This window comes from Corvus moneduloides, chromosome 2 (genome assembly GCF_009650955.1).
Source record: "Corvus moneduloides isolate bCorMon1 chromosome 2, bCorMon1.pri, whole genome shotgun sequence".
NCBI classification, from domain to species: domain Eukaryota; kingdom Metazoa; phylum Chordata; class Aves; order Passeriformes; family Corvidae; genus Corvus; species Corvus moneduloides.
In genome coordinates this window covers 27,279,147-27,300,697 of record NC_045477.1, presented here as the reverse complement: position 1 = coordinate 27,300,697, position 21,551 = coordinate 27,279,147, and the positions used below count along the sequence as shown (strand labels likewise).

General features: G+C 38.9%; 1 long non-coding RNA gene across 2 annotated transcripts in view; it reads right to left on the bottom strand.

The window, feature by feature from the left end:
- LOC116439301 overlaps window positions 1–21,551 on the bottom strand; it is a 70,950-nt gene that overhangs the window by 11,674 nt on the left and 37,725 nt on the right. The window contains exons 2-4 of one of the 2 annotated variants that reach the window (XR_004238123.1): window positions 3,486–3,548; window positions 704–825; window positions 305–358 (exon numbers count right to left, since the gene is read on the bottom strand). This is a non-coding gene — a long non-coding RNA (uncharacterized LOC116439301). Of the gene's footprint in view, window positions 1–304; window positions 359–703; window positions 3,549–21,551 lie in introns of both variants that reach the window. The other variant, XR_004238122.1, reaches the window with a different exon arrangement.

Below are 21,551 nucleotides of genomic sequence, written 5' to 3'. Positions count from 1 at the left end.
AGGCACTTGAACTGATCTCGGTATAAATGGCTACTCAAAATGTCACGTTCAATAAGGAACATGACCTGGGGCTGCACAGGGGCTTTGACAATGCCACCTTCTGCGGAGAAACACGGGAGTCTGATGCAACAAGACACACACACACACACTGCAGGGGACTGTAAAAGAAATGAGCTGCTTGGATGTCCAGAGCCGTGAGGCTAATGCCCATCTCTCTCGCATTTCAGTCTGACCAAGAACAACGTGCCTGTGGAAAACGCGTGCGAGTCCCGAGGGAAACAGAAGTTATTGGTGTTTAACTCACCGCTAGGTGTCACGACTTCTTCATTTTTAAACAGACTGCTGAGTTTTTGTACGCCTAGAGGAAGGAAAAAAGCTCAAGGTGAAGGCAAGAAGCCAGAATATTAGCCAAATACCTAGGCCAGCTCCAATCTAAATTTTTTTAGTAAAGTCATGTTGGTAGATAGCACATTCAAAAGAAATAAAAATTGAGAAATCATTTCCATCCCTTTTGCAGATTACTGCTATCCCAGACCATACTGAAACACTAAGAATGTCATTAGTGCAGGTGGCTGTAAAGTTCAGCATGCTTAGTACACCACAGAACTCTTCTTATATTTCTGCATTACCCTGCCAGAAATCAGCCCCAGATGCAGTAGAACTACAGGTATATGAAAGTGAAAAAGGTTTTCCTCATACTTACGACATGATTCTTCTCTCCAGTGTGTCTCAGAACAGCTGATTTTGTTGAAAGTCCATCCCTGTTGCTACTGACAATTGCTGTATTTCTTGTGGCTTTGTAGACCGACAAATACACAGACACATCTATGTACATATTTTAATATACATTCACAGGAAAAACACAGGTCAGGAAGCGTTAATGCAACTACCCCTCCCATTGCCACATACTTTTCCTATGCTGCTATGCTGTCCAGGGAGGTTTTACCACCTCCTGGTTTTCTGTCTTTTCTACTGAGAAAGCTGGTTTTATGTTCTCCATTGAGCTGAGAATTGTATCTCCTTTCTTGCAAGTAGACAAATTGTCTTCAGGGTAAGGCTGGAACACACTTGATTTTTAAGTGTGTGGACTGAAGATAAACTAGCAAAGGAGTGAGGAGCTCTCTCCCTCTCAAGGTTTTCACAGTCCCCTTCAAGCTGGGATAAAAAACTTGATATAAGAGTTGCAGCCTTGTCAGGAGAAGGACAAACATGGTTCATGAATGCTTTTCCCTCTCCCTCTGCATATTACATGTCACATTTAATGCACAAGGGTCTGGGGTGCACATGAACCCTCCAGCCCAGGAACAGGCAGGAGACCTGATACATCAGCCTAGATGCATCTGGGCACTTTTAGGAACTTGGCAACAAGAGACGACTGAAGCAGCTGCCCAGTATGGGCAGATGTTTTTTCCTCTGACCCCTTGTAGAGTACACATTTACTGGATGATGTACAGCTTGTTCTCTGAGCCAAAGGAAAAATCCAAACATTGCTGGCTGAAGTCAGATTTTATTTGATCTCTTAAGTAGTTTAACATGGTACTGGCCTTCTTTCCCATTTTAGGTCTTTCCCTTCCTAAACAGCAGAAGGGATTTAATGATACAGCTTCTCAGGCACCTACCTAATGCTCTGAGCTGGATTTTTCATAATTGCCTATAAGATAAAAGGTCTTTTGTTCACTTTTTGGGACATCTAGAAAAACACAGGGAAACCCAGAAGGGAACCTCACAAGCAACTTTTCCTCTTCTAGGTGCAAAGGGTATTTTTATTGTAATTTTTATTGTAATGTGCTATGAGTTTCCATCTTCCTATTCTTTAAGTTAGGAATTTAAGAATCAGCATTTGCATGAGAATTTAAGACTCTACAGTTTCCTGCATCCTTCAAAGTAAAGTCACTGGGTGGTCTTGGCGCCGAGCTCTCATATGGGGTCAGTAAAGGTGACTTTTATAAGCACAGAACCCAAGAGATCTGATTCACATTAAAAATGTGCAATTAATCTACTGCATAAATTAAGATTGATTCATATCCCATATTCTGTGTCGAAGCAACACAGAAAGATTTCACCCCTTAGGATTCAGTGGGCATTTTGAATACTTGTTTAAAAGGGACACTGTTCCACTTTTTTCTTTTCTTTTTAATATTGTCTCTTAATTTAATATTATTCACTTCATATTCCCTTTGCTATTACAGAAAGTTACATATAATTTTCTCAATATTTTTCCAGTTTATTTGCCTTGGGCATTTGACAATATCTTCTGTCTAGTCTGCTTCACTTTTTTTTTGAATTGGAAAATGTAATAGTAAAACCACAGAAAAGCAGAGGAATTAAACAGCAGGTGCTGGGACTAAGAATATTTCCCACTCATTCTCTAAATAATTTGAGTGTATTTCAAACTACCAGAGTCTTTAATTTATAGATTTACTTCAATAATCACCATTCTTAACAAATACAGTATAAACTGAATGTCATATATTATTTGGTTTTTTTATTGCTTCTGATAGGAAATGGGAATATAATGCCTCCATTTATTTTCTGACCCGTCATTTTCATCTCCTGAAAAAAGCCCCATGCCTGCTAGATTGAAGAACCTGCCATTTCTATAGCTGTATGCTCCTTCTCTTTCAAATCTATTCTACCTATGTCTTCTCTTGTGCAGATGGGTGGTTCCTGGTTCAGTAAATACTTGTTGACTTGCAGAAGGACAAATTATTCTACAGTATTTTTGCCCTAAAGGAAATAATGCCTGTCTACTGAGAAGATAATGGAAACAACCTCAGGATATCCAGATGCTTTGCTTTAGCCAAAATTATGTCTGAACATCAAGTATGAGTAGAAGAAATACGTATTTTTTCAAGAATTTCACATAAACTAGGTTAAGTGTATAGGAGGAAATGCTGGAGATCTCCTGATGTTCCTACAGTAACATTATTAACACTACAAATTGGTTTGATCTGCAATACATAAATTCTACCAATGCCAGTTTACAAATTATACTCCAACTGTAGTAGAAGGCTGAGATAGGAATTACCAGAGACATCAGATTAAACTCTTGAACAGCAGATCTAGGAGTGGATGAGTCTTGCCAAATCAGAAGCTGCTCTGAGTATATGCAGAAACATGGTTTTAGTGCTTGGGAGATCCTTTCTTGGCAAAGCTAGAGGATGTGAGTGCTTAACAGAGTCAGATTCCACACCTGGACTTGGCATCTAAACTCTATTTAAATCTCACTTCAGAGCTAAAAGAGGACATTATGCACTTGTTCTGTACTCTTCTCTTTGTTTCTTTTGCAAAACAGGGAAACTGTTTCGTAGTGCTCCTCTGGATCTATGGCCAGAAACCACCTTAGGAAAGGTAGAGATTGTTACCTGTGAGCAGAGAACTCACACATCAGTGAAGGAAGGGGAGCTGTCCTAGGGACTGTGAAGTACTTGTACACTGTGACAAAGGGGACAATGATAAAGACCTCAGACTTACATGGATCTTACCTTTTTCTCACCCAACACAACCTGAACTTGAAGAGTTGAACTTGAAGAGGAGTAGACAAATACCTAGAGGGCAAATAGTAAGGTTTCCTTGTAGCCTTAAAGAGAGACAAGTGCTGATTCTGGATGAGAATTTTGACTGCTTAGGAGCAAATTTGCTTAAAAGTAGGAGATACACAAACATAGAAAGACCATTTTATAGACAGAAGTAAAATTATGGTACTTCCTACCATATTATTAATCCCTGATAAATTACACCTTAAAACAACTGACTGTAGGATATGAGAGGCTGTAGTATTCCCATTAGACACAGAGGGACTTGAAACACTGTGATATCAAATGACAAAGTGGGAAACATAATAATATGGCACTGATAAACTGTGAACACCAGTCCCTGGAGACTCTGAGAAGGCAGCTGGACTGTTCTGCTCTTGCAAACTTTCTTAAGTGCTGAATGGAGATGTGTGCATCTTTTCATGAGATGGCTGCAAACTAGGAGATCACTCTGGCTCATGAAAATTTAATTAACAATATTCACTTGCTGCTGTGTACTGGTTTTTGGCAGATGAACCAACATGTAACCCATGGATATGGTTAATTACAATGTCTCTGAAGAAATGAAAACTAGTCAGGATTGAATTGCTAGAACACTGTACTCTGCACTCATGGTAAAGTTAGAAAATGTCTTTGGGAAGCAAAAGAATGTTGCTAAGAGCTAAAGCCATCAGAAGGGGTGTCTTTCAGGAAGCTAAAATAAACCCACTGAAGTAGTTTGGTGACCCCAGCAGCAGGCAGTCAGAGCTATGTCTTGGAGGACCCACTTAACCCTGGAACATGTCACTCCATCAGCACAAGCATCTGTTTCAAAAATGCATGTCATCAAAGAGGCTGCTGAGATGAATTTGCAGCTATTATCCAAACACATGCTTCATAAAATATGCACTCAAAGCACAGAACTCAAACTGAAAGATCCCCAAGTTCTCACTGTTTCTCTATAATGTTCCTTAAATAGCAGCTGGGAAAATTAGTTGCATGCAAATCTTAATGAATGAAATCCAAACTGCTATCTCCAAGCTTTTGACTGAATGCCACTGGTGGGTCATTTACCAATGATACTGTTCAGTTTATTGGCCTTTTTATTCCAGACTGGTGTGCCTAAAGCAGTCATTTATGACAATGGCCTGATTTTCACAGCAAGTGTTCCCATATGCTCCTGCTGGAACTGTAGTTTTCAGAGTCTCTAAAACCAGTCTGCTTTTTTGAGTGGTTAAAGATGGCTTTTAGTTGTGTAACTTTCAGGCATCCCATATCAGAGAGTTTAGGCCAAGTGGAGAAAGTTACAGCAGATCTCAGGCAGTTGCAAAGTCCTGCCAAACCCCAGGGGACAGCTTATTCATCAGATTTTATATACTGAAAATTGCATCTTTGCTATCTGGGAATTGCACAGTCAGTCAGCAATCTTGTCAGGCATGAACACTGCAAGCAGCACTGAAAACAATGTGGGGTTTTTTGTTTGGGGTTTTTTTTTATATGGCATGTCTCCAACCAGCTGGACTGAACATCCTGGGCAGCCCTAATGTGGACTGGTCTCCCTGATGACCACAGAAACTGCTCATATCCAAGCAGAGCACATTTTGGGCATCACAGAGAAATAATGTGCTGAATGGTAAACTGCTGATCAATGCAAGCACTGAGCAACTTGGTCTTGATTAACATTTTGCCAGTCAGTGTTAATTGGTCAAACTTTAGTATTGCTTCATTTTGGGCAATCTTTTCTTGCTTTGATTTTATCTCTTGGCTTTGTCGAGCTGTCTTGGCATGGTAATGAAATGCTATTCAGGGAATTCAGATGGTAGTCACGTTATTTGGTATTTCTATGCTAAGTGGCATAAATTTCAACCTGCTTGTTTTGTCCTTGACCAGGAATTTTTATTTGCATTTTTTCTTCCTTCTTTTGTCAAGGAGGGCAAGACAGATGTGCTGGTATCCGATTTTTAAAAATAGTCATTTGATTGACCTCACTAGGATTAACCTGTCAAGATAAAGGAGTGCCTGATGGACATCCATTCAGGAGTAGGTAGCAAAGGGACTGTTTGTTTTCAGACTTTTTTGGGGAGCATGCCTTTGCCAGGCTGTCAAAGTTTGTGCATGCTGAGCTTACTGTAGAGGGAATAACTTCTACATAGCCTGAGAGAAATGACATTTTTAAAATACCATCTCTAATTTATTGGGCTATCTAAGGCATACACGCAGAAATGTCACTTTGGAGCTGGTGTCACAGTTCTGGGATATGAGCTCCTATTACTGCCAATTTGCCACTAATTGGATAAATACCTCAGCTGTTTTTGGTCTCATGTTGTTCCATCACAGTTAGTACAGGTGAGTACCTATCCACGGATGCTCCTGGAGTGAGCAATCACAAATCCAATAAGCCACCAAAATCCTGCACGCAATCTCCCAACTTTATGGAACAAGAACTGAAACCTGGCTAGCTCTGCTTCATGTATTTGACAGATATCATGTGTTCTGTCCCTTAAAATACCATTGTACAATTCAATATATGGGTTTGATGCCATTGGGGAAAGCCAAAGGGAAAGGAAGTTTACTCTTTTCACAGAAACGCAAGGACTTTGCGATTTCCCTCCCTTACGAAAATGAGGTCAAAGAGATAGAGTGTCAGTGAAGAAGTGCAGAAGCTCTCTTGAGTCCACTGTGTGAGCACCCACTGCCAGCAATGATTCAAATCCCAAATATTTCACTATTTGAAGCAGACTGAAGTTCCTATAAACCCCTGATAGTACTGTTATGGATGAATGCCCAGTGTTAAAATCCAGAGAACAACAGTATGCAAGAAACACGATGTATGGGAAGTACTACATGCCTTCCTTACAATTTACCTGCACTATCTTTATGATGATTAGGCAACATTTCCCTGAAGGCCAACTGGGTCATATGAGGTAAATCACGTATTGAGCAGATTTTTTTCGCCAGACATTGGCAGCAAGAATTGAATCTGACATCTTTTACTAGACATCAGTCTCTGGTTCTCTGGCTCTGGCTCGCAAATGCATCGCCAAGACGCTTTGCCATTCCTTTATAACTAGTATTATTCAGAGTTATAATTTATTGGAGCTTCTGTGCTCTTCGTGTCTTGACTGGAATAAAATAAAATCCAGAAATGTCCATTTCTGTTTATGACCAAGAAAAATATTGTCAATGTAGAGAGGTAGAGAGGACAAAATACCTAGAAATAACAAGAGGATGTTTTAGGAAATTGAATTTATGTGAACAGCTTACACAGGAGTCTTTTTGAAATGGTCATTTTAAAATGAGGGGTCTCATATGCTTGAAAGGACTGGACAAAATGATGTTAACATGAAAAATCTACTTAAGAATAATGAAGCAGCTTTGCTTTTTAATGTGCTCAAATGTATTATGTGGGAAGTTAATTCCATTGACGGATTGTGTCTACAGATTGAAAGATGAGGGTTTATTGGAAATGCGTTTCTGCAAAAAGTAGTTCAACACTGATAAAAAATTATCTCCGTACCCTGTCCTTTATGTGGACCCTCAGTGGAAATAGATATAAAATCTAAAAAACTTGTCTTTTGTCTAGTTTGCTATTAGTGTACTACTCTAATTTTTCTTTTGGTGGTATCATTAAAAAAATTTGAAATACCTTATCAATCAATATTTCTAGCTGTAGGACTGCTTCTGAGCTCACTCTCTGGTAATCAGGTGCATGATTCTAAAGCAGTTTTCAGTACAAGTTTTGCACATTGCTGTCCATGTGATTCTGTCGATCCTTACTAAAACCTCCTCCTAGGCAATCTGGAATTGGTAACTTTTCCAGATTGTGCAGAGGACTGACTAAAAGTATGGCACAGACAAATGCTTTACTTATATTTGTTCCAGGTCTTTCCAAGTATCATCAGAGATAATCACTAAAAGGCAGTTCTTTGAATCCAGGTTTGTCTGCATTTCAGTCAAAATGCCTTGATTATTACAAACTCTTTGCCTGTCTCTCCAAAAATGTTTTGAAGGCACAGTCTCCAAAAAGCAAGACATTGTTGCAAAGAGAAGATGTGTATGTTGTTCTCCACATGTTCTCCAGTGCACTGTAGCAGGAAAAAATATGGAGATTCAGAAAAAACACCAGAAAACATTTTAAAGCATAAAGTCATTTCAGCCTGGAATACATGGCATTGGAAAGCAGCAGAGTTTCCATGGCACACTTCTAGTATCAAGCTGGATTTTTTTCCATCAGCCATAGCTAGAAGAAAAGTACAGTACAGTACAGTGTAGTTCATCCTGCACGTGGTAAAGGGTAGCAACCTTCTACAGTACCTTTTTATTTTTATAAGTGTGCAATTGCAAGGACAAAGAATGTCTGCACATTGCAACTCAATCTTTTGATTTCATAACCTGGTTTGAAAATATTGCCATGTAACTCTGGGAAGTGGGGATCACTCAGTTTCATAGACATTTCTATGTGCATTCAATGATGCCCTAGCAAAGTACTACATGTTGAAAAGAATTCTGTTAGCTTGGACAAAATAAGATAGACATTGATTAGACATTGTTATTATTCCAAGGATTTTGGATTAGGCTACTGATGAATACTCAAACCAAATGCTATCTATGTAACTTTTTAATTATAAAATAATTTCATACACGAACAACATGGCTAACATACTATTAAAACCAGTTTTTGATAGCCCTAATCATGGAAAATTAGCAGAACATCAGTGAAGTCATATATCAAGACAAGAACTATGCTCAATAAAAGATTGCAGAGTAAGGTCTATAAATCTTCACCTAACATACTTTATGTGTGCAAATATGATGGGGAAAAAAGGTCTTCACCAATGTTGCTGATACTTTCAGTGGGTACCATAGTTAAGATACGCCTTACTTGTTCTACAGCTTCTTAGGAAGACATTAACAAGTTTGTGTCATGCCTTGATACAAATCTAGAGAAAACTTGCTGATGTTAATTGTGTGTGATGGATTAAATTTGGTGCAAAATCAAACTTTGGCTCAGTATCTGCACTAAAAATACAGCTATAAAGGGAAAAATAGGACGTTTTTAACAACTTAACATTTATTGGACAAGGAGAGGTCTGAAGAGTGCAGAATGGAAAATGGCAAACATCTTTCACAAAAATAAGAATTGCCTCTCCTTCATAGGCCTGGATAGCTTGCATGTGTGGTACAAAAATGTGTAATGGAAACCTGGGAAACAAAGAAGGCTTTTCAGGCTGAGGATTCCAGCTGTTCGCAGACTGTGGAAGAGAAAACAGACTTTATTCAATGTCTGCAGATGTTTCCAAACTTTCATAGCTCTAAAATTTAAATTCAGTTACCTAATCAATATTAAAGATCTGAGGGAAAATATGTTGCCCATTGGATACGGTTTAGGTGGTGAGGAAAACAAAGGATTCAAACATTCTCAGGCAGAAAGATCTGGTGGCTCAGAGGCAGCAGCAGATGAAAACAATGACTGGAGACAGCCCGTGCTGGAATGATAAATGAACATTCATTTCTCAGCTGCCCTGATGCAACCTCACTGGCTTTACTGGAGTGTGGTGTAACTCAAGTGTAGTTTACCTACTAGGCCTGATCATCTGTAATGAGGACAAATTCCAACTTCAGCGGGGCTAAGATGTAATTCTGTACCTACAGGTTTCACAGCTGACAAAATGCCATCAGCAGTGTGTTTTACAAATTTGGCAACAAATTCATGTGCAGCCTGATACTAAAACATACGGATTTTCTGGTGTCCACTCAGACAGGCATTAAGTTTGACATTTTACAGGCAGTAACTTCACATTTTCATATAGCATCAGCAATACCAACTTGTTTTACTGAAAAAGCACACATGGAAGGAGTGAGGCCTCCTTTCATCTGACAAGTAGGTATTTCTGGCTGGTGTGCACAACATCCCTTTGCCACATAACTGACTTCTGCATGCAATCTTCTGCAATGTCTGTGCTGAAAATTGTTATCACTGTCCACTCCCCAAAAATGTGGTTCTTGAAGCACTCCATTTTATGGAAACAAATCAAGTAAATCGCTTTACTAAATTACTCCCAAGTGCAGATGGTGGTCCAGTAATAAAAGGAGCCTAAATACATCTCACCTCAACTCCAACACACTAGGCTGTGTTATGGGATAGAGAAAACTCTTTTCTCTCTACCATCTCACATGATGATATCAGAACAGAGATGAAAAGATGGGAACTGGTACCCTTAGCAATTTCTGAGATTTTTGGTTGTTGCTATTATGGAAACTAAAAAAACTTCAGATTCTTTACTTCTGAAAAGGACCAAGCACTGTATGAGTTAAAGCCTCTGGATAAGAGCAGTCTAGGTAAGATGTTTTTTGGAAAGCCAAATTCATATGAGAATGAATGTAGAAGGTTTAGTATAATGATGAGGTGGTTCAGTAAAACAATACAGGCTTACCTGGTTTATTGTTATATCTAGTTTAATTTAAAGGTTTTAAATTTTCCTCACGTGTAAGAAAAATGAGTTTGATTCAGCCATATCTGCATTCAGGATTCAAACCAATACTATATTGCTGAAGACCAGAATTTGTGAAATATTTGTTAGAAAATAGCAGAGAAAAAAATGACAATGCAGAAGTGTGCTGCTGGGGATTCAGGGGAGATTAGGTGAGGAAAGAAAGCAGAGCATGCTGTTCTGTGTACATGGATAGGCAGATAGTTTTATATGCCTGGCTTTTAATGATGGTGCAAAGCATCTTTCTGCCACATCACTGTGTAAGAACAGAGTGAAGTAGGGTAAATTTCCTTTATGCTCTGTCCAGGATTCATTTAGAAAACTCCAGCTGCTAAGGCTGTGAGAAACAGGCTTCAGCTTGTCTAACTTCAAATGTGTTAAAACAAGTTCTGTATTATGACTGGAAAAACCCCAAAACTTTAATGCTTTTTGGAGAAGAAACTTCTTCTCTGTGTTCGTACCAAACCTAGTGGGCCCAGAAGTGGCACTTCCTTCTAATAATGAACATGGAAACATGTAACCAATCTTAACCAAATCCTGAATTATACCACATCAGTCCAAGAGCTCTTCCCACAGTCCCGCCTGTCAGCGGGTCTGTGTTACTCTCTAAAAGTTACACTCAAATTTTTACTTTTTTAGAGCAATCAATAGGAAAACCACCACAACAAAATCCTTGTCCTGCAGATGTCCTAAATGGCTTTGTACAGCACATGGCCTTTTTACTGAATAACCTCTGTCCTGCTGCTGAAAACATCTGATGAGTAACTTTCTTTTGTTTTTAGTGGGCTCCTTATTGATGAAGGTAGCTGGGAACTGAAAATCCTGCTGTGGTTAAGACAGCAACATACTTTACTTATTGTATCTTTCCAGATCTTACAAACATGTTGATTTGTTTCTCACCTCAGATGGCCTGTCTTACATCTCATCTTCTGACAAACTTTCCAATTCCTATGCATTTTTGGGCCATTGTTTAATATCTTTTTACAGTGTGACTAGCTCAAGACCTTCCCTTCCTCACAAATCTAAATTTTCTTATTGCTTCACAGTCCAGGGCTGGCACAATTATTTCAAATGATCTGCTTTTCAGATGATTCCCACATCATTCCCAGACTGTGAGACAGCCTGTTTATGTGATGGAAAGTACCAGAGGGAACCTTATACTGATAGGCTAATTGTTTACAAGAGCGAAAAAACCTCAAGTAATTTGACTTTCATACTCTGCATGTTCCCATGCTTCTGATTGTATCATCTTTGGTTTCCTGTGCTAAGCATCTCTGTGAAGTTCACTTCTTCCCCTTCACCTCTTTACTGTGGTCTATACTCCCTGTACAGGACCACCTTACTTTCAGGAAGATCTCTTGCTTTCTAAGCAAGGAGCTAAGCAGATGGCATGCTTACTATCTCAATATTCCTGTGGGCAAGACAGGACAACTATAAAGAAGTAGCAGAATGATGACACTGTATGGGGAGTGAACTGATGCAGGCAAAAAAAAAAAGGAACTGAATCATGTTAGGAAGCTAAAGGACAGGACATTTATGCAGCTAGAAACAAGAAGTCATTATTAGCCAGCCAGCCAAAAATCATGTACCTGTCTGTGCCCCAGTCCCTTTATTGGATATCACAGGTTTCTCTGCCTCATCCTTTGTTTTCCAGACTATTAAGATCTGTGAGAGAGGGACAATTCCTCTACTTGTGAAAAGCATCTTTTTACACTGCTGGGATATTTTGCCCAGGACATTGGGCTCTGACACTATTACTGTTTAAGTGAACTGGGAATCTCCCACTGGTGCTGACTGAAGTTTTTGTTACTGAGTGTCTGAAGAAAAATACTCTCAATTTTCCTTTGTAGTTTGACATGTACATTTCACTCTTCACTTGGAACTGTTCCCTTCTTATTTACCTACTTCTTTCAATCTCAGAGCTAAAGTCAGTTTCTCCTGCTGTTTCTTTTCTGAGACTACTAATCTATCTCCGCTTAGTCTGTCACTCATTGTTTATGGAGTTGGCAAGGAGCATCTAGAAAGCGAGGTACTGACAAAGAGCATGAGAAAGAAAAAGCTAGACAATAAAAATAGCAGGGAAACCTGTCCTGCAGTGGAGCAAATTGAGTATCAATGGAAGTTCTATATTAAACATATTTTTCTGGGAATGTTTAGAAACAAAAATGGAATTGACAGAAGGAATGTCAGAATTGACAGAAGGAATGAATGTACATTCATTCTTTTATAAAGCATTTTAGGACATTTTGAGAAGCTTGCCCAAGAAATACTGTTGCCACTCACTTTATATGCTTTTCTGTGTGGACTCAGCCATTGGAAATCTTTCTTTGGTTTGCATGTTACCTCTTATTTATTCAGCACTCATGTAATTTTAGACCATGCTTTATAAATTACATGAGTGCTGAAAAGGCAAAGGAAACAAAGTTGTCTTGAGACCGGGGGAGGAGGAACCATTTCAAAAGTTCTAGTCCAGCTGGCTCCAGCCCTGCAGTGCCCTCTGCATTAATCAGCTTCTCTCTGGTAACGGGAGAGAGAAAAGACAAGGAGAGATTTCAGCTGAATTAGTAACGACAGCTGAATATGCACCTGGTTCAGTGAAACTTAAAGTGCATGATTCCATCCCATGTACAACTGGAATCATCAAAAAGGTTAAACCTCCCAAGGTTTCCATAAACTGGTACTGCTCAGGTGCTAAACAACAGAATTGCACCTTGTCGACATCCACTTTCACAGGAAAATTTTAGTAAAATGGGTTTCATTGCTCAGTTTTAATGCCCCTGGGTAAGGTTGGATTTTTGTCCCAAGCCTGGAGCAGAAGGCAGTATGTAGCTACAATGCTTCAGTGGCACAGCAAGGGCTATCTGGGGTTCCCCTTGCTCTTTAAAAGTCTTAACCCCTGATTCTATAAGCACTGTGATATTTAAAAGAAACAAAAGGAAAAAACTGGTCAATAAAATTGTCTGACTTTCTAACTCTCACAAGTAAACAGCAGGGCTACTACATTTATGCTCCAGTTACTGCAGAGGAAGAATAACATCCTTTCCCTCCTAGAATGAAAATAATACCAACAACAATAATAATGTTTTAATTTACTGAAATAATTACTAAAAAAATGTTCTTTTAATTCATCCTAATTGAAGGAAGTGTGACTGTGGAATGGGACTTAACGATTAGTCTGAAGTGTGTAGGACACACAGTGCTGGGAAAATACAGTGTCTATGAGAGCTACAACTATATTTGAGTGTGTCTGAAGTTATGCTCATAAATCCATATTTAGACAATTAAATAAGTGGTCTGATTTTCAAAAATGCTTCTGACCCAGCTTCTCCAGCTGACTTCAATAAAACGTGTGTGTGTGTCTGTGTGCGCGTGTTCAGTACTTCAAAAATGAAGCCACATATTTAGGTGCTTAAATCTAAGCATCTAAGGCTTGAAAATGCTGCCAATAATAATTCTCCTGGCTTCACCATGGGGATAACACACCAAGTGGATTTTAAATACAGGTGTTTCTACAGGAGAATAAGCAATGTGATCAGAGGGACCTGATGTAACTCCTGTTTATTTGGTTCCTTCTGAAACAGTTAGGGAATTGTGTTTTTGAAACATCAGCATGGTCTTTCCTACACCTGAGCAAACAGCCCATAGGAAAGCTATCACAGAGAATTCCCTGACTCCCTGGCTCATCCTTCTGATCAATGTTTAATAAAACCATTCTTAATACTTCGCATTGCATTAATAACAGGTAACAACAGAAAATGTTTCCTCAAACTATTTTCTGACCATCAGGTTTGAAGGGAACTCTCCTCAAAAAAACCCCTCACCTATAGATATTCATACTTATTCTTTAGCTTCAAGTAAAAATAGCAGGTTCACCATTTTTAAACAGGACACACATTTTATTTAAACTTCATGGCTGAATGGTTGTTTTGGAAATAATTCAGCTGTAAACCAAATCTTTGAGCCATCCTTGTGCTGAGAAACTTAAATTTACTCGTGACTTTTAGTAGCAGCTTTTCAGATCTGATTGCTATGGAACAATTTATAACCAACAGGAAGAATACAGTTTTTAATTGAAGATAAAATAGAAGTGTCTTAGTAATCTTTGCATACTAGTCCTCTATATGTAAAATAATCTGCTCATTTCTGTGAGCTGGGTGAGCTTTAGCATAATACACAATGGAAAACATGGTGATTCAGGTTAAAAACCTGCTGTGTTCAAGCAGAAGGCACTTGGCAGAACTTGCCAAACACAGACCAGCTCCCCACCACAGTCTTCATGTTTGAAGCTGACTTCAGTGAAAAAAATTCAGCAGGACTGTATAGACCAATCTGGCTTCTTGTTTGGTTGGAATTAAAAACCTTTTTAGTTTTATTATGAAAAAAAAATCTTCCAAGAAAAATAACAAAACATTTCTAATTTTATACTGAGAGAATTATTCCACTGGAAAAAATTATGTGAAGCCTAAGCACAGGTATCCAACAACAGCTGTAATCAAGCTTACCACAGAAGGCATTTAAACTAAGAGCCTAGTGTCTGCAAAACTCGTGTTTCCTTGATTTCCTCTAGGGAGAATGATGCTGGTGAGAAGCAGGCCAGCATTCTCTTTACTCCCTACTTACTCCACTTTCTTTTTACATCCTCTTTTCCATGCTATATTTTCAGACCAAATCCCCAGACAACACAGAGTTGGATGGGTCTGCTGGGGCATGCAAACACAACCACCCCAGTAAGGCAGTGATCACAATCAGAATATCACCACAGGGTAGATCTACTCCTTTTACAAATGCACAGGGCACCTGATAGGCAGTGCTACCAGGCAATTTGCCCAAGGCAATATGTAATATCAGTGACAAACTGGATGTTGGATGTGAGAACTCCTGCCACTCGGCCTTTTTCTCAAATCATTGGCTGCACAACTTCTCCCAGTGTAAGCAATGCATCTTAAGTGAAAAGGAAAGCAATGTGCAAAGCAGCCATGAAGGTAACGAGTAATATTAAAAAGACAGCTATGAAAATAATATTTTTGAAATCAAAGCACCCAAATGAGAACTGAAAGAATAATCACATTTGTGTTTTTAACATTTTCAGTTGCCAGTACGGCATTAGTCCTCCTGAGCTGTAGCAGCAGGAAGTCTCTAAGTTCTCCATATGGAGCCAAACAGCCAGGCAGTCTGGGACGATCCCTGTGGCAGGGAAAGTAACGTCTTCCATAGGAGACAAATGAATCTTAGAGAAGACCCTTTTGTGTAATTCCCAGAAATAATTGTTTTCTGAGTCTCTGCAAAATACACACTTTCATGACTTTGGAAAATATTCTTTAAAATTATTTTTTCTTCACACATTCCTGATGCCAAGTCTTTGGTCCAATGTCTTGTCACATGTTTGCTTTAGACTTTCATCATTCAAGACTGGCAGTTTGGTTCATTTTAGCACTGGTGTAATTCTAATTACTGGCACTATGTAAGCAGTGATGCATACTGACATACCAGCCCAATGGAGCATGTAAGAGAAACTTAACCATGATGGAGTATGAGCACGATTTATTACCCCAAATCACAATAAATTAACATGCTGATAATCAGAGTTGTAACTTCTATACTGTAAATATAATTCCACTACCCTCTCAACATTAAGCCTGTAATACATACCACTCCTACAGATGTAAGCTGAATGGAGATTTTCCTCCAAGGAATGCTACTAGTCTAAAGAGATTTTTTGGATATGAGACACACTACCATTAGAATTTATATAGCACATCATTAACTTTAACATGCTGTCGCAATTTTAGTGGATTAGCTGCTCAGCAACTTGGAGAAGCAGTTGCAGGTATTTTCATGAAGAAAAAGAATGAGAAGTCCTATAGTATTACAGATTATAGGACATAATTGGCAAAACATTCAAGTGTCCTCCTGGGAAAAATCTGAGTGTACAGCTAATAACTTACAATAAAGGAAAATGTTTGTTTCCCATTTGGGTTTGTTTCTTGTTAGGATTTGTCCTTTTCAAGAATTTTTTGATAATGACTTAAACATTAAACATACAGAATTTGATTCTGCTATCTTTTGGAAACAGTGCTAATAGATAAATGTGGCAAAAGGGAAAATACTTCTGAGTTAGGTAACATCAGACCAGACAAATCCTTCATGCCATACTAAAAATTCTCTACTCTGGCCAACTAGCAAGAAGAGGCATTTTGAGAAGTAATTCACAAAATTAGGTGAACTGCAGAAAAAAATGTGTGAATTAAACAGAAAGCAATAAGGCATCAAAAAAATGAATGTACTTGTAATTGCACTAAACCCAGACACAATGTCTCCTGATGTTCTCTTTTTCCTGACAGAACTTAAACACAATTATCACCCCAGCTTCAGATAGTCTCTGAATTGCAGATAGCTAGAAAACATGACTATGCTGACATGTATTAGTGTGAAGTTGCCCCCTTCTGATGCTCTTATCCAGGTATCTGTTTCTAGTCACTTTTTGGTTGCAGGATCCTGGATCAGCTAGAGTTCAACTCAATTTGATCTGATACAGCCATTCATTTTTCCATGTATAATTAGCCCCAAAATGCAAAATGTCAGGAAAGAAGTAATTTAAAAATTACCTCCTTCAAGATAGAAAAGAAGGCTGCAGCTGTTCAAATTTCAGTGAATAAAAATGATACAGTTTTTTATAGTAGCAACTATTTTGCATTGAATGCCTTAGTTATCCCTATTTTTAAAGGATGCCTTGGGGACAGCTTCTTTTTAGCAGTGAAGAAAGGATGCACTGGACATTGTCAGTAAGAGGTATTTAAGGCCTTCTCAGGTCTTCATTTCTTAAGCATTTTGAAACCTTCTGTTGGTACTCTGCTGGGCCCCAGGCTTCCCATATTAATGAAGATTCTGGCTATTTTGCAGCCAGGAGAAAAACCCAAGGCACTCCGAAGCTAACTGTCTGGCCTCTTGGAAGCAGGACAAGAACCGAACAGACCAAATCGTGACTGATTATTTACACAAGAAGATTGTGGCTCTGTAAGTAATCCGTAATTGCTGGTATAACAGATTTGGTGTGTTATCTCTAAGTGTGGAGAGCCTAACAGCCTGCAGAACAGTTCTTCATCTCAAATTGGAGTTTACAAGAGGCTTTCGGCTGCAGAGATGTAACCATGTGGGACTTGCTCATGGTGAATAACACAAATGGGTTCCTAATAATAGGTGCTGCTACAAATAAGATGTACTAAGGTAGGGATTTCTTTAAAAATTCATAATCTAGAACTCTGCTCCCTCTGACTCCAGTAACAGAACTGTGGCTGACTGGAGGAACAGCAGAGTGCTTCTCCAAAATGCACCCCAAAGAAACGGCCCAGGTCGTTTGGCACTCTCAGACAATTGTGTCAGTGCCCTTGCAGGGCCAGCCTGGCTTCCTGCTCCGTGCAAAGGCTTGAGCACCCAGGTCTCAAATCCTGATCCTGGCTCTGATGAAAGCATTTGGGGTAATCCTTTGCAGACAGTTTACAGCCTCAGTTATTCTATCTGCAAAATGGAGATGAAGACTGTCTGTGGAAAACTCAGAAACTGTCTGTGGAACCAACATAGAAAAAATGCCAAATAAGAACTAGATTTTATTACTATAAATAATAGTATCTCCAGGTCTATAGGGATACCATATTACAGAGCCTCTTTCTTTCCAGAATGATACAACCTTATTAGTTCTTTCACTGTTTCCTTTAAGGATACTTTTGGCAAACCTCTCAGGAATTAAAACTTTCCAGGTCCCTTGCTATATTGATAACACAATGCAAAAGCCTGAATAAACAGTTTTCTTTCTATTTCCCCCCACCACATTGCTAAAAATATATGGGATTGGGTGATAAAAGCAGATCATATTTGCTGTTCCAGAAGAAGAGAGTTTTGTGCCTGCGCTACAGCCAGACTGTTCATAACACATCACTGCCAGGCAAAGGATGCAATTTTAAACTAATTGTCTGTGTTCACAATGGAAAAGTCTTTAACAGGGAGAAGTGAGAAAACACAATTTGAGAAAGAACAAGCTCATTTCTAAGGACAGAAGAGAGGCTGACTGGGATAGCACAGTTGGGTTTCTGTTTTGTTTTAGGGCCTGACCTCTGTTTAAGTATTTGAGGCAACTGTAATGCCTTGTACATGTTCAACACAGCAAAGAACAAGATGCTGCAACAAGCACTAAATAGTTAATGTCACAAATGATCAATATCTTTTCAAGTTTGATATCTGTCTGTGAAATTCCAATTCCATGGTTATATGGATTGATGGCTGCACTAAGAAATTATGAAGAACAAGGTAGGACTTCTCAGCTTCAAAAAGTCCAGCTGAATGTCATTTCAAGACCCTTACATTGCTTACATTTATGTCCCTTACATTACTTACTTATGTCCTTATGTTAATAGTAGGAAACTGAATCCCTAAAACTGATCATAGCGGTTTTATTCAAGAAAATCTCTATTTGGGATTTCAGTTCAGAGACAGAGGAGAAAAGGGACTACCATATCAAAGAGTTATGCTGAGGTTGTTAAACTGCAGTAAATGAGCATCTTAGTATCTTTGGTATGGTCAGTTTTGAACAACCTCTATGCTTTAAGCCTGACCACATCACTCAGCCTCCTTCCTCCTCTCCCTCTGACCCCTCAGATACCTTTTCTTTAAAAGAGCTATGGAATATGCAGCATTAACTATTCTTAGGACAGCAGCACAGTCCCTGCTTGTTATGTCTCCTGGTACAGCATGGAGAAGCACTGTAGGCAACTGGAAGTATTTTGCTTGGATTTTGTCATCCCTTGAAAAAAACATGAAGGTAGCTATCTAGTCTTAGATATTATTAAACATTCTCACTAGAAATAGACATCTTTGTGGATACTGAAAGCACTACTTTCAAATATTTATTAAAAAAACCCAACACAACTACGTAAATACAAAGGACAAAATGAGTAAAAAATAAAACAGAGCATACATCCTATGGGAAAATCCTGCTTTAATAATATTTTTGACTCTAGATAATTTGCATTTCACAAAAAAATTTGCTCAAGGAAATAAAAATAACTCCTCAATAAGAATCTAATGAGTATTTTCAGCTTATAGTTTCAAAAATAAAATGGATACCAAATACTAGGATGCCTACGCCTGCCTCACAGAGATATTAGATGTAAAGAGGGAAGCATCTTTTCATGATCCTTTTAAAACAGCAGCAAGTTTTCACTTGATGTTTAGCTATTAGGTATGAAAATAATACAGCTGAAGAAAAGGGCTGTTAGAACAAGGTGGTAAAATTGAACAGGTACAGACAAAAGAAAGAGGGAATGGCTGCCCAAAAATTGTTTGAATGGAATTGACTACTTTGATACACTTTTACAGGGAATCCCTCTTCAGAATCTGTATTTCCTGAAAATCAGGCTAATTTAGGGTATCTAATAGTACCATCCCTCCCCCCCAAATGGAGAGATGCAGCATCAGCAGAGGTTTAGATTTCTGATACATCTCTATGGCATCATGCCTTCAATTTTGTGGGTTTTTATTTTGTGAACAGATGCCAGACAGAACAAAAAAACTCCATAACTCTTTTGCCCACTGAGAGGGAGCCATTTTGCTATCCCTCAGCACAAAGGACAAGCAGAGAAGCCAATGCAAACAGGGCAGGACAGAGCCTACAGGCAGGCTAAACTGAAAATTTGTGTTGTTCCTAAGATGTGCCCAAAAAAAAAAAAAAATCATTATTGCTTCAACTTTGGAGATGCAAACTGTAATATATTGGAAACACTGACCAATTCATGAGCATTGCTTGTCTCATAACTGCGAGATGAAAAATCCAACCAACTCTCTATAAAATTACTAAGATCATTCCTTGCTGGAATAGCAGATGCCAAAGAAAAACAGTCAGAAAGGTTGACTTCCAGAAAGACTAGCAAAAAGATATCATATTTAGAAGCTGGTCTCTGTTAAAAAGTTGGAAATAAAAATACTGTTTTGAACTGAGTACAGCTTTTCCCAAGCTTTTGACAGACATGACTGGCTTGTTACTGCAGCACAGCTCTTATTTAGAGGCTTATCAAAGGCTGTTTTATCTAACAGGTTCTACAGACAAGTTTAATGATAAATAGGAGCAGCTATAGAAGGGGCTCTAACTGATGGACACTGAATTCAGTGTCCCGCAGGTCGGACTGGGTGGTGACATCCCCTGGGGCGTGGGCTGAATGCTCATCTGTTTTCAAGACTGCCTGTGTGCCTGCCTGCAGATAGTAGAGATGTGGATGGAGATTACTTCCAGAGACTGATGAATTCCCAGTTAACACAGGGCCCTTGATTTTTCCTGACAGAGTGAAGGGAGAGCTCTGCTGGCATCCTGACCTCCCTCTCTGGTGATTCAGACTCACATATTCATACCGGTGGGCAAACCTCCCATGCTTCTGTTTTGAGTTTAGAGACCCATCAGACTACTTTGAATTGGTGAACTTTTTCTTCCTGCAATTTAAACACATTTGTTTGCTTTTCCCTGAAGGGAGGTTCAATGTGAAATAGAACATGTTCTTTTTCCAGCTAATCAGAAACATATTCCTGGTGGTGTTGAATGAAGAACATATCCAAAAGATAAGCAGGTACAAGTGGTCTTTTTATAGACACCGAGACACACTCTCAGCATGCCTTCTCTGGGTTGGAGACAGATGGAGTGGAGATTAGCAGGAGGAAAGGGAATGAGATTTTGGATAGCTCTCAGTTTATCATGTGGACTCTGAGCGGGAGAGCCATATAGGTTATTTACATTGGGGAATTACCATTTCCTTGTCATCTCCCTCCTCTTTCTCCCCTCCACAGTGAGTTTGACTCTCTTGTCCCTTTCTCGACTTGTTTGCTTTATTCACATGCTTGAAATATTTCTCTTTTGGTCCCATGTCCCTCAGATGACCTTTACAACACATGATGTGAGTTAAGAGCTGCATGAAAATCTCTGCATAGTCTGTGCTTTCATACAGTTGCATGGCATGTAGGTAGCATCTATTAATATTTTAAGCATGCTGAAAGGACTATAGTGGCTTCACTGCATACAGAGCATTTCACTACATTTATCCTCTATTTCTGTTTTTCCAATGAGACATATGAACCCAGTGATTTTAACAACCTATCTTAAAGGATCATTTCTTAGACCCCAGAGTTCACCTACTCAGTGGAGCTATTCCACAGGGAGGCAGTAATCCTGAAAGAGCCCTGATGGGGACAGTGGACAATAAATTTCTACAGCTGTACTGTAATATAAATTCAGGAAAGGAAAGTTAAATGCACTTCTGTCCTGTTTTTGCAGAGGTGCCTCATCACAGAGCAAGGGGAAAATAACGTAAATTCTTCTTGGCTCCCATACATGTAAGCTTTGAAGGTGATGCTTAGTTTCACATGCCCAGTGATCAAAAAGATGGCAAGACTTCAGAGAAGCAAAAAACGGCTGGGAAGAGCAATACCCAGAGGAAAATGAAGGTGATAACATATAAACTGCTAAAAGAATGAGAAATATTTAAACGCAAAGAGTGAGATGGGTATATTA